General features: G+C 40.7%; 1 long non-coding RNA gene across 1 annotated transcript; it reads right to left on the bottom strand.

The window, feature by feature from the left end:
* Positions 1 to 11319: 11319 nt before the first annotated feature.
* LOC120986854 lies at positions 11320 to 12617 on the bottom strand. The gene is made up of 2 exons (XR_005775816.1): positions 12461 to 12617; positions 11320 to 11481 (listed from the first exon to the last, which is right to left on the bottom strand). It is a non-coding gene; the product is annotated as an uncharacterized LOC120986854 (long non-coding RNA).
* Positions 12618 to 13623: the final 1006 nt, after the last annotated feature.

Below are 13623 nucleotides of genomic sequence, written 5' to 3' on the forward strand. Positions count from 1 at the left end.
AGATCATTTCAGTAATCGTCTTGTTAACTCAGGTGAGAATGTTGACGAGCACAAGGCTGGAGATCATTATGTCAGGCTGATTGGGTTAAAATGGCAGACTTGACATGTTAAAAGGAGGGTGATGCTTGAAATCATTGTTCTTTCATTGTTAACCATGGTGAACTGCAAATAAACGCGTGCAGCCATCATTGCGTTGCATAAAAATGGCTTCACAGGCAAGGATATTGTGGCTACTAAGATTGCACCTCAATCAACAATTTATAGGATCATCAAGAACTTCAAGGAAAGAGGTTCAATTCTTGTTAAGAAGGCTTCAGGGCGTCCAAGAAAGTCCAGCAAGCGCCAGGATCGTCTCCTAAAGAGGATTCAGCTGCGGGATCGGAGTGCCACCAGTGCAGAGCTTGCTCAGGAATGGCAGCAGGCAGGTGTGAGCGCATCTGCACGCACAGTGAGGCGAAGACTTTTGGAAGATGGCCTGGTGTCAAGAAGGCCAGCACAGAAGCCACTTCTCTCCAAAAAAAACATCAGGGACAGATTGATCTTCTGCAGAAAGTTTGGTGAATGGACTGCTGAGGACTGGGGCAAAGTCATATTCTCCGATGAAGCCTCTTTCCGATTGTTTGGGGCATCTGGAAAAAGGCTTGTCCGGAGAAGAAAAGGTGAGCGCTACCATCAGTCCTGTGTCATGCCAACAGTAAAGCATCCTGAGACCATTCATGTGTGGCGTTGCTTCTCATCCAAGGGAGTGGGCTCACTCACAATTTTGCCCAAAAACACAGCCATGAATAAAGAATGGTACCAAAACACCCTCCAACAGAAACTTCTTCCAACAATCCAACAACAATTTGGTGAAGAACAATGCATTTTTCAGCACGATGGAGCACCGTGCCATAAGGCAAAAGTGATAATTAAGTGGCTCGGGGACCAAAACTTTGACATTTTGGGTCCATGGCCTGGAAACTCCCCAGATCCCATTGAGAACTTGTGGTCAATCCTCAAGAGGTGGGTGGACAAACAAAAACCCACTAATTCTGACAAACTCCAAGAAGTGATTATGAAAGAATGGGTTGCTATCAGTCAGGAATTGGCCCAGAAGTTGATTGAGAGCATGTCCAGTCGAATTGTAGAGGTCCTGAAAAAGAAGGGCCAACACTGCAAATACTGACTCTTTGCATAAATGTCATGTAATTGTCGATAAAAGCCTTTGAAACGTATGAAGTGTGTGTAATTATATTTCACTACATCACAGAAACAACTGAAACAAAGATCTAAAAGCAGTTTAGCAGCAAACTTTGTGAAAACTAATATTTGTGTCATTCTCAAAACTTTTGCCCACTACTGTACATAGAAATCATAGAAATATTTCATATAACACCTTTCCCCCACCTTTACCCACAGATGCTGCTCATTAAAAGGGGTTGTTCCATAAATGTCCACCTCTGGCACGCGCTCCTATCTTAAAAACAGGCTACCACCACACCACACATGTGCACCTTACTGTGCATTCACTTAAGGCCCTATTTTTTACATAGAAGCAGATCCCAGGGGCTCGGCTAATTTTTGCAGTGCCATAGAAGCGAATGGACAGTGGCAGTTTCCTCTCCATTCGCTTCAGGGCTCCATTCTCCAGAAGTGGGACCTGTCCTGCACCTATAGGAGACTTATGGTATATTCTATCAATTTGCCATAAATGTTCCAATTGGTAATATCCTTTTAAAAGTGGTTGTCCAACCAACAAAGCAGTTTAACATGTGCTCCCTAATGTGCTTAGCATAAAGAAACAAAGCCACTTATCTGTTCACCGATGCTCTATTCCAGTGCCGAGGGTCCAATCTCCAATGCTTCTGGTCCCCTGTGGACTAGAGGTTTACACCCTGATGCCATCATGTGCACTGCTGCGTCTATTCACTGGCCTCAGAGGTTTTGTGTCTCTTAAAGACACGTCACTGCTAAGGTCAGTGAATGGCTGCAGAGGTGATGATGGATGGGATGCTACACTTCTGGTCTTTAGGTCACCAGAAGCAGCAAAGAGAGGACCTTCAGTGCTATAATGGAGCACTGGTGAACAGGTAAGTGACTTTTTTACCTTGAAGCTAAGCACTTTCGAGGGCAGAAGAAAAACAGCTTCGAGGGTCGGAAACCACTTTGATATTCTACTTTGAGGGTGATGGTAGGTGGGATTCAGGTTATTGTCACAATGGCTATTGCTGTATATGGAGCCATGCCACCATGTACATACAGATGTGTCATTCATTACTTTTCCTCTTGGTCCAAGATATCCAGAAATTAGATGTCCAGAAAATTTTTCTGCTACTCTAAACACCCCCAACAGAGTAATGCTAAAGTTGTATTTTTCAAGCTGGAGAATTCAAGCCATTCGTCTTGAGAAGCTCTCAAGCCAACAGAAACTGTAAGGAAGGACACATCTGTATACAGTACTTACATCTATTGATTTTTCTCAACAGAACTCCTGTAGACAGCAATTTGATTGCCTATGGCACACCTATCAAGAAGGAGGGGTAAGTGAGTGAAAAGTCAGAGACTACCTAAACATATGAAGTCCACTATAATGTTCTAAGGGCTGTCTACACCTTGAACACATGCTGCTAGGTTGCCTAACTTCAGTTGATCACAGGGATTCCCCAGAATCAGTTTATCATCTAGGGACACATCCATCAAAAATAAGTTTCTATGAGAAAGTAAGTTGTTGACTGAGCCTAGGTGATCTGTGAGTATCATATCATCTTGATCTTGGTTGAAACATAACATAAGAAACTGGGACTAAGACAATACATGTGCAGGAGAAAAAAACGAGTCGTAGAATTAATGAAACATATCCAGATTGGATCATCACTAGTAGTGAGTAGCATCGGGGTCAGTATTAAATACTTGGCTTAATCGTTCACACTGATGAAATCTAATAAGGGGGGTGGTGACCTCTTCCAAAAAACATAATGTAGACAACAATAAATGTTTTGAATGTTTTTTTTTCTCCAGATTTTCCATAGACAAAACAAGCAAAAAGTTCCATCAACCTTGCAAGATTGACCAGGATTCAGAAGAGAAGTCTCCACCTCCAGAAACTGCCACAGAATCACCCATTCCTCTACCGGCTCAAAAAATGGAGAAGAAAAGGAAGAGGAAACGTAAAAGAAAGAAGATAAAGGCAGTGGTAGTCATCAAGGGGCGACGTACTAAACCTGGCAAGTTTATGATGCCAAATTAATGTAAAAAAAATGTGTAGAAGTCAATGTAGATAAAACCTGGATGAAGTTGAAGACATTCTTGAGAGGGTTAACACCTTTATCCATAAATGTCTATGGATGCCCATGTAAAGCCTCCAGCCCCCAACCCATCAACCACCATATACCACAATTCTAGAATCCAGTGCCCATCTCTATAGCATCATATAGCGCCAAATAATAACAAATGGTGAAGAAAAGAGGTTCTGCGTCGGCGCAAAATCACTAGTTCAAGCGGTCTTATAGATGTAATCTTCTTTTAATCAGAAACAACGCGTTTCGGGGATCAAAGACTCCCCTTCATCAGGTTTCACAAACATATAACAGGTATTATTGCAAGGTAATATTTATAGGTAAATTCTTTAAAAAAAAACGCCAAAAGGATGCACCTGGGTGACGCCCCTTGTGGGAGGAGCCATCACCAGGTGTCATCCAATACATGCAGGTCTTCTTAACATACATAGCATTGGATGGAGGTGATTAGCTTTTTATAGTGTTGTAGCTGAGATTGCTTCTTTATTTAGTTGTAATTTGCCACCGATTGTGAGATTCATAAAAACATATATAATTCCCGGTCATGTGATCGCTCGTACAGGCGTCACATGACTCGGGAGTCCGGAAGTGTTTTGCTGGCTCATCTAGCCGGGCGGAAGCAGCAGTGCTAGGATTACCCTGGCAACGCATGCTCACACAAACAGTCTGAGCCGGCGGCAGGAGTCCATAGCAGGGGGTATCACATGATCGCAGATATGTGGTCATGTGACCTGTCGTCTTCCAGCACGGCACTGTGGATCTGTATGTTTTGTCTTCTACAGGCACAGGGTTAGTTTTTAGACCTATTTAGACCGATCCTTATTATCTATATATATATGGAGCTCATATAGAGAAAAGGACAAATATATAAATAAGGCATCCTATTTCATAGGTCATACTATATTTTATATAGTTATAGGGCTAATTTCCAACCTATTTTACACGCTATGTATTCAGTGTAGAAAAATACATAGCAAAGGGAAGAGTGTATGTAGCAGCCAATGGATCATAAATTGACATAAAATTGGCTAATATAAAGTTATAATGTTAAAAACACATACGGTAGATATAGAATAAAAAATACAGACAATATACAATAATGATGCATATACGTATATATATATACATACATACAAGATATATAAAAATGTATAAATATGAAGATAAATGAAATTGTATAGAAAAAATATATATATTGTATAAAAAATTGTATAAAAAAAATAAAATAAGAATATAGCAATTTTTTATAGCAATTGATGTTTGTTCTTTCTTTTTAAAGATTAATTTCAAAGGCCTCATTGAGCCCATACGGATTGAGGCTATTAAGTTTGAATATCCAATACATCTCCCGACGTCTGATGTATTGGACGTCTGTTTGGAGATGTATTGGAATGAGTTCAATGGGTGTTATCATGAACCCTGCAGTATTGCCATCATGATGTTCCGCCGCATGTCTGGAAACGCTGTGTTTCATATATCTTTTCCGGATTTTCGAACGATGTGTGTTAAAACGTTTGCGTAGGGTTTGTATTGTACGGCCTACATATTGTAGGTGGCAGGGGCACTCTAATAGATAGATGATAAAGTTGGAGTTACAGGTCAGATGATGTTGAATTTGAAATAATTCCCCGGTACTCTTACTATGAAAGGAAGATCGTTGATTAATGCTATTACAGCAGAGGCATCTTGAGTGACCGCATTTGAAACTTCCTTTGGGGGCCTCAGTATCCAAATCATTGTTAGCGGAATGTGTTATTGGTCTCATTTTGCTCGGAGCTAAGATATTTTTCAAAGTTTTAGCTCTTCTGTATGTAAATTTGGGATTCTCCGGAATAATTTGGCTGAGTATGGGATCCCTTTTGAGGATATGCCAGTGTTTCCCCAGTGTCGCCTTAATGGCGTTGTGATTTTGGTTGTAGGTTGTTATGAAATTATAACAATACGAGTTGGTCTAATTTTTATCCTCTCTTCTTTGGGGTGGGGCTAAGCTTTCTAATTGAGTTAGCCTATTTGCTTTTTCTCTGGCACCAACAATGATGTTACTAGGGTACCCCTTTTGGTTAAACCGGGATGTCAGAATGTTACATTGTAAGTCAAAGTCTGAATCCAATGTGCAATTTCTGCGGATCCTTTTAAATTGGCTGAAGGGGACATTTGACTTCCACTTTCTATAATGTGTACTGCCAAAGTCAAGATAGCTGTTGCTATCTACCTTTTTGAAGAAGGTACGTGTATTAATTTCATTATTCAGGATGAAAATTTCTAGATCCAAGAATTCAGTTTTTGTTTTGTCATATGTGCCTGTAAATTTGATCCCCCAGTTATTGGTATTTAGATGAGATATGAATTCCTCTATTGTAGATTGTTCGCCTTCCCAAATGAAGATCAAATCATCGATATATCTTTTAAAGTAGATGATGTTTTTGTGCCAGAACTTGGTTTGGTATATGAAGTGTTCTTCAAACCTACCCATAAACAGATTCGCGAAGCTTGGCGCGAAACGCGTCCCCATCGCGGTGCCCCGTATCTGTTTATAGGTCTGGTCCTGAAAGGAGAATATATTGTGGGTGAGGATAAATTCCATCCCATTGCGTATGAAATTTTTTTGCTCTAGGGGCATATCGATATCATTGTTTAGAAAGGTAGACACACATTCCAATCCTAGGTTGTGGGGTATGTTCGTATACGAACATACCCCACAACCTAGGATTGGAATGTGTGTCTACCTTTCTAAACAATGATATCGATATGCCCCTAGAGCAAAAAAAATTCATACGCAATGGGATGGAATTTATCCTCACCCACAATATATTCTCCTTTCAGGACCAGACCTATAAACAGATACGGGGCACCGCGATGGGGACGCGTTTCGCGCCAAGCTTCGCGAATCTGTTTATGGGTAGGTTTGAAGAACACTTCATATACCAAACCAAGTTCTGGCACAAAAACATCATCTACTTTAAAAGATATATCGATGATTTGATCTTCATTTGGGAAGGCGAACAATCTACAATAGAGGAATTCATATCTCATCTAAATACCAATAACTGGGGGATCAAATTTACAGGCACATATGACAAAACAAAAACTGAATTCTTGGATCTAGAAATTTTCATCCTGAATAATGAAATTAATACACGTACCTTCTTCAAAAAGGTAGATAGCAACAGCTATCTTGACTTTGGCAGTACACATTATAGAAAGTGGAAGTCAAATGTCCCCTTCAGCCAATTTAAAAGGATCCGCAGAAATTGCACATTGGATTCAGACTTTGACTTACAATGTAACATTCTGACATCCCGGTTTAACCAAAAGGGGTACCCTAGTAACATCATTGTTGGTGCCAGAGAAAAAGCAAATAGGCTAACTCAATTAGAAAGCTTAGCCCCACCCCAAAGAAGAGAGGATAAAAATGAGACCAACTCGTATTGTTATAATTTCATAACAACCTACAACCAAAATCACAACGCCATTAAGGCGACACTGGGGAAACACTGGCATATCCTCAAAAGGGATCCCATACTCAGCCAAATTATTCCGGAGAATCCCAAATTTACATACAGAAGAGCTAAAACTTTGAAAAATATCTTAGCTCCGAGCAAAATGAGACCAATAACACATTCCGCTAACAATGATTTGGATACTGAGGCCCCCAAAGGAAGTTTCAAATGCGGTCACTCAAGATGCCTCTGCTGTAATAGCATTAATCAACGATCTTCCTTTCATAGTAAGAGTACCGGGGAATTATTTCAAATTCAACATCATCTGACCTGTAACTCCAACTTTATCATCTATCTATTAGAGTGCCCCTGCCACCTACAATATGTAGGCCGTACAATACAAACCCTACGCAAACGTTTTAACACACATCGTTTGAAAATCCGGAAAAGATATATGAAACACAGCGTTTCCAGACATGCGGCGGAACATCATGATGGCAATACTGCAGGGTTCATGATAACACCCATTGAACTCATTCCAATACATCTCCAAACAGACGTCCAATACATCAGACGTCGGGAGATGTATTGGATATTCAAACTTAATAGCCTCAATCCGTATGGGCTCAATGAGGCCTTTGAAATTAATCTTTAAAAAGAAAGAACAAACATCAATTGCTATAAAAAATTGCTATATTTTTATTTTATTTTTTTATACAATTTTTTATACAATATATATATTTTTTCTATACAATTTCATTTATCTTCATATTTATACATTTTTATATATCTTGTATGTATGTATATATATATACGTATATGCATCATTATTGTATATTGTCTGTATTTTTTATTCTATATCTACCGTATGTGTTTTTAACATTATAACTTTATATTAGCCAATTTTATGTCAATTTATGATCCATTGGCTGCTACATACACTCTTCCCTTTGCTATGTATTTTTCTACACTGAATACATAGCGTGTAAAATAGGTTGGAAATTAGCCCTATAACTATATAAAATATGGTATGACCTATGAAATAGGATGCCTTATTTATATATTTGTCCTTTTCTCTATATGAGCTCCATATATATATAGATAATAAGGATCGGTCTAAATAGGTCTAAAAACTAACCCTGTGCCTGTAGAAGACAAAACATACAGATCCACAGTGCCGTGCTGGAAGACGACAGGTCACATGACCACATATCTGCGATCATGTGATACCCCCTGCTATGGACTCCTGCCGCCGGCTCAGACTGTTTGTGTGAGCATGCGTTGCCAGGGTAATCCTAGCACTGCTGCTTCCGCCCGGCTAGATGAGCCAGCAAAACACTTCCGGACTCCCGAGTCATGTGACGCCTGTACGAGCGATCACATGACCGGGAATTATATATGTTTTTATGAATCTCACAATCGGTGGCAAATTACAACTAAATAAAGAAGCGATCTCAGCTACAACACTATAAAAAGCTAATCACCTCCATCCAATGCTATGTATGTTAAGAAGACCTGCATGTATTGGATGACACCTGGTGATGGCTCCTCCCACAAGGCGCGTCACCCAGGTGCATCCTTTTGGCGGTTTTTTTGAAAGAATTTACCTATAAATATTACCTTGCAATAATACCTGTTATATGTTTGTGAAACCTGATGAAGGGGAGTCTTTGATCCCCGAAACGCGTTGTTTCTGATTAAAAGAAGATTACATCTATAAGACCGCTTGAACTAGTGATTTCGCGCCGACGCAGAACCTCTTTTCTTCACCACTAATTTCTCTTGGGGGACTGGACATCCCATCCAAGAGACCACAAAACCTGCGGCTGCAGTCCTGGTCTAAAGGTCTTATTCTCATCAAAGTTTTCAGTAGAGTTGTGCCTGCCGGAGCACAACTCCATAAGGTGAGTTTGGATATTTCTCACCTTGATATCTTTACCCGTTTGAACATATTACACTATTGTGCGCTCTCTTTCTCTCTTTCTGTTTCCCTGTTCTCGAGGGGAAATTAGATCCGTCCGTGACCTAAATAATAACAAATGGCATATGATGTCCAACTTATCTATGGTTGAAGTTACCCCACATTCTCCTCCATCACTTCAGAGTTGTCCTCCTCTCTATCTGCTCAACAGTATGCCCTATTAGAGTTAAATATGGGCCAGGAGAGGGTTTTGGGTGATAGAGGTGCAGTTCATTGGATTTGTTCCTTTGTAGTTATAGAAACCCCTGAATCTAGATGCCTGTGGATCCCTCTTATGGTAAAATTGGGACAATGGAGACAACTAAACAGTTGGAGCTCTGAGACAATTGCCCTTTTTTTGCCTCTTGGACAGTTAGACCCTGTGTTTGGCGAACTTATGGCATGAGCTATGGATTGCTTCCTGATAACCCACTCAAAAGGTACCCCAACACTGGAAATCATATGCATGTATGAGTCTTTTACCACTACCTCTCTTCTTACACAGAATTTTGCTTGTTCATCTAATTGATATTTCTTTACTTTAGGTATTTTGTCTGGAAAATACCGCCTGAAGTTGCCTAAAACATTTACTGGAAATTGTAAGTCATCTGAAAAATTCAGCTTTTGGATCCAAGTTCTATATGCCCCCATTTTTTTTATTGCTTACCTAAATTTGTAGCTAGGTTTTTCGTCACCCAAGGAAACTATTTCATTCAGTGTCCTAGTTCTGTAGTTAAATGCCCTGGTCAAGACAGAATGACTTCATGTCACACCCCCGCTTGTCATCTAACACCTGGGCACATTACTGCTCACAATTATAACCAGGCCAATAAGCTTCTGTCTTCAGTAGCCATCGGTAGTGTTAAGGTGGAGGATTTTACTATGCATTGATATGTACAGTGGCTAGAGTCAAGGTCATGTTTAATGAGTGACCTCAGTTCTAGATGAAGACCTAATCGGTTACAGCCATGGTTACTAAAGAGTATCCTTTATTTACAGGCCTTCCCCTTATTGCCCTCTGCTTGTTTTGCCAGTGCCATCTGGTTCACTCTGGTAGGTGTATGTGTGCAAGTAGAATACTACCTGATGTTCTAGTGTGGTCATCTTTACAATGACTTTGCTAGATCCACTATCTAGGTCTTCTCCAATAGAACATATTTGGGTGGCTATTCCTCTTCGCTTTGCTTGTCTTGGGTACTGTCAATCTATACATGCTCTATAGGTGATATACTAAATAACATCCCTTTATTTTAAGACACCTTTCATATGTACTTCAAGTTTTGAACTTGTACAGGTTCATTTCAACCACTATATCTTTCAAGCATTAGATTGGACTGATACCACAAGTATGACTACAATCTCAGCAGCTTCTTCTCTCCTAGCAGCTCCTCCTCCACAAACAACTTCTCTCCCCTACTCTTCCCTTCTCTCTAAACGCACTGACCGAGATAGTTTTTTTTAGGCTTTTATCAAACTGGTTGTTCTAATTGTTCTAATTTAGTAAATCACTATTTTATTTCTGTTCATATTCCCTCTATCAGGATTCCAGTGTGAAAATTCTGTTCGAGTATTAGATTTTCCCGTAACCCTCAGCAATAATGATCAGAACTTTTCCTTTGAAGAGCCCACATTCTGTCCAGAAAGAGTTTTTACTTTTGGGTCCTGCTTGGCTTGTTTTAGAGGTTCATCTCTGGAAATTAATTGCACCAATGTTTTGGATATTCAGGTCAAATATGGGAAAGGAAATTTGGATGGCCCCCTCGTCCCAATTATTTGTAAAGGTAAAACTTTCATTTTGTGGGTATGATAGAAAGTAAAATACTGTAAGAGAACCATTAAGTACATTGTGTGAAATCTGTGAAAATCAGGTGTCAGTCAACATGGTCAATAGTTTGTCTAGGTCTAAACCTAGGAAATTTGGTTGACAACCCCTGTTGTCTGCAATGGTGGTCATTCTGGTTACCACCAAGCTTCCGAATATACTTTAGTGATGATTCATTGTCTCCACTGTGAGATTCCTTGAAGGGGGTTTTCAGGGAGTTTTACATGACCTATCCTTTGGGGTATCAGTATCTGATCGTTGGGGGCTAATATCTTTATATTATATAGATTCTAGTATATTATACTGTGCCCTGTATTTCCCAGTAGAGAATGATCCTTGGGAAACACAGTCCTCATCCCTGACCACCAGGAACAGTTAGCGCTCTGTCAGTACATGGCGGCCTCCCCTCTCCGCCATGTTGTGTACTTCTAGTAAGTTTTTGCTGGCTGCAAATATGAGCTGAAGGTTTTTCAGGTTTGCCTGCCATTAAAGTGAATGGGGCCCGCCGCGAACTTGCGGTTCGCGAACATTTGCGGTTCGCGAACATTTGATCGCGTTCATGAACTGTCCCGGACGATGTTTGTCCATCACTATCCAAGATTATAACACCATGGCTGCTTTCTTCTATAAACTGCTCAAACACAAGTTGTGCAGAATTAGAAACCCATGAGTGTGGTCCATGGGTCATGTGTTCATAGGTGTTCTGATATTATAGTTTGGTGCCATTGAAGTGATTGGGGTAAGCTGCAATGCCACACCCAAATTGTGGACATCTGTGGGGCTGTTTTTGAAAGAAACCTATCTTGTTTTTCTAAAAGTAAAGCCTACCATAGAAAGGGTATGGCCACATGGTCAGGTTTTTGGATGCAGTTTTAGAAGCCAAAACCAGAAGTAAATTGAGAGAGACTTTGTATTTATCCTGTATAGGTTCTATCTTTTTAAGATCCACTCCTGATTTTGGTTTCCAAAATTGCATGCAGAATCCTGACTATGTTCCTGGTCATGACTCTTAGACCCGCATGCAGTTGCCAGCGGTCAGTTTGGTTGTTCACCGCAGGTGAGGGCTGTGAGTTGTTTGCCCCACCTGTGGTTGCCGCTGGCAACATGATGTTGTTGGCAGTGTAGCAGCCTGAGCCGGTTGCTGGGCTGCTCACTGTCTATGCATGTGGTTGCCTCTGGCAACCTGTGTAGTGTATGTGTGCACTTTCCCTGTTTGGTGTGCACGGGGTTTAGTTGTGTGTGCATTTCCCCTTTAAGTGGCTACATTACCCTGTCTGATGTTGGAAGGGTTAACTCCCATCCTAGTGTGTGTGAGTGGGTGCGGCTGCTTGGGCTATTTAGCTTCCACTGGATGCCTGAAGCGGAGGGGTACTCCAGCCATGCTGTATGCTGGAGTCATCCTCCTGGTCTTCTTATGCCATTTCTCCAGTGAGGGCCACCCTTGTGGTCATAAGTAAATGTCATGATGTTAAGTTTATGTTCTTGTGCTGTCTCACCTTATTGCAGCTATGGTGTTCTGGTTTCCTGTGTGATTTGTGATGTGTGCTGTGTCCTTTTATGTTGGTGTGGACATTAGCACTTTTGCACGGGTTCCAGTCAGTGTGTCTGTGGCAGGTAAGTGTGGAACTGGTTTCACTTACCTGCCATATCCATATGCTGTATATGTTCCCTTCTCCTTGCAGCTTGGCCAGTTGAGACTCCTGTTCTTCCGTGATGTGGAGGAACAGGTCGTCTTACTCTGCTCCTAGTCCAGGGATTTCCCGAGGGCTAGTAGGGACACGAGGTTCCGGAGTATGAGCCCTCCTACCATCTGGGTTGGCTCATACAGTTAGGAGTCAGGGTCAGTATTAGGGACGTTTTAGGAGGTGACCTGCTCCCTGATCCTGTGGTCCTGGCCTAGCAGCTTCCTATTCCTTTTAACATCGCACTGTGGGGGGGTTTCCCCCACTCCTCACCGTGACACCTGAACATGTGGTTGTACCCTACGTGATCCTATCACTAGGACATGCCATCACCACAAGTTGCACAATCTCCAGAGGTTGAATGGAGTTGTCTTGCAATTCCCTGCCCAGTGGGTGCTCAGAGTACCAATGTGCTGGAGAACTGTTGGAATGGCCTTGGTTTCTACATTATCAGGACTGACCCAAACTGATCATTATGTGATGCCATGTCCTAGTGAGTTGCTGTAACATTGCACATGGAACATCCCTTTAAGATTGTGAACGTAAGCAATGTTAGAAAACAAAATCAAGACATCATAAAGGTACATGGGATTCTCTTTCTAACAAAGCTAGAACTAGCCCTGTGCCTCACATGGATCTAGAGATCCTGATGGTGGTAGTTGGAGGACAGAACTGAGCATTTGTGTTCACCTCAGTGATGTTACTGAGGTGAACAGAGAAATAAGGAAAATAAGTAACAGTAGGTAAGGCCAAACAGATACATTTTATGAAATACATTTTTAATATGTTCATACAAAAGTATTCATATCCAGGTGCTGGTTTGAAAAGTCCAGTAGATTTTTTATAGGACAACACCTTCCAAACAATCCAAGTTCAATCCAACCAAATTGATTATTTAAAAAAAAAATGGGTTCAAAGTTTTGCAGTCATGAAGATACAACATTAGACATTCTTTTTATTCTATTTCTCTTCTTCTGCCATCTGGGGACTCAGGTTGGGGTGTGGATGGGGAAAGCTTATTAAGTAATCATGTATAATATAGTGTGTTTTGTCTTACAATAGAATTTGAAAATGAATAAAAGACAATAAGAAAACATTGTAACAAACTGCAGCCTTGTGAGGCACAATGGACTTTTGATTTTAAACATTGCTTCCGTTCACTGACAGCAAGCTGAGCTTTAATTTATCTGATAAAAGTTTGCATTTTATATGTATGATGATTTAGTATATATCAAAATGTTGATTCAAATTGGATTTCTATATGATAATGTCTGCTATGTGTGATTTTATTTCCGTCCTCCGTCATGGACTCCTAGAAGTATGTGCCACAGATTCATACCCCACCCCTTATCATCTTAGGCACACCTCCAAAATCAACCTGAGTCACAATCTCAAGACAATCCTGCAATCTCAGGATTGGGAGTCTAGTGGTCAGGGCCGGAGT

Source organism: Bufo bufo, chromosome 1 (genome assembly GCF_905171765.1).
Source record: "Bufo bufo chromosome 1, aBufBuf1.1, whole genome shotgun sequence".
Classification (NCBI taxonomy): domain Eukaryota; kingdom Metazoa; phylum Chordata; class Amphibia; order Anura; family Bufonidae; genus Bufo; species Bufo bufo.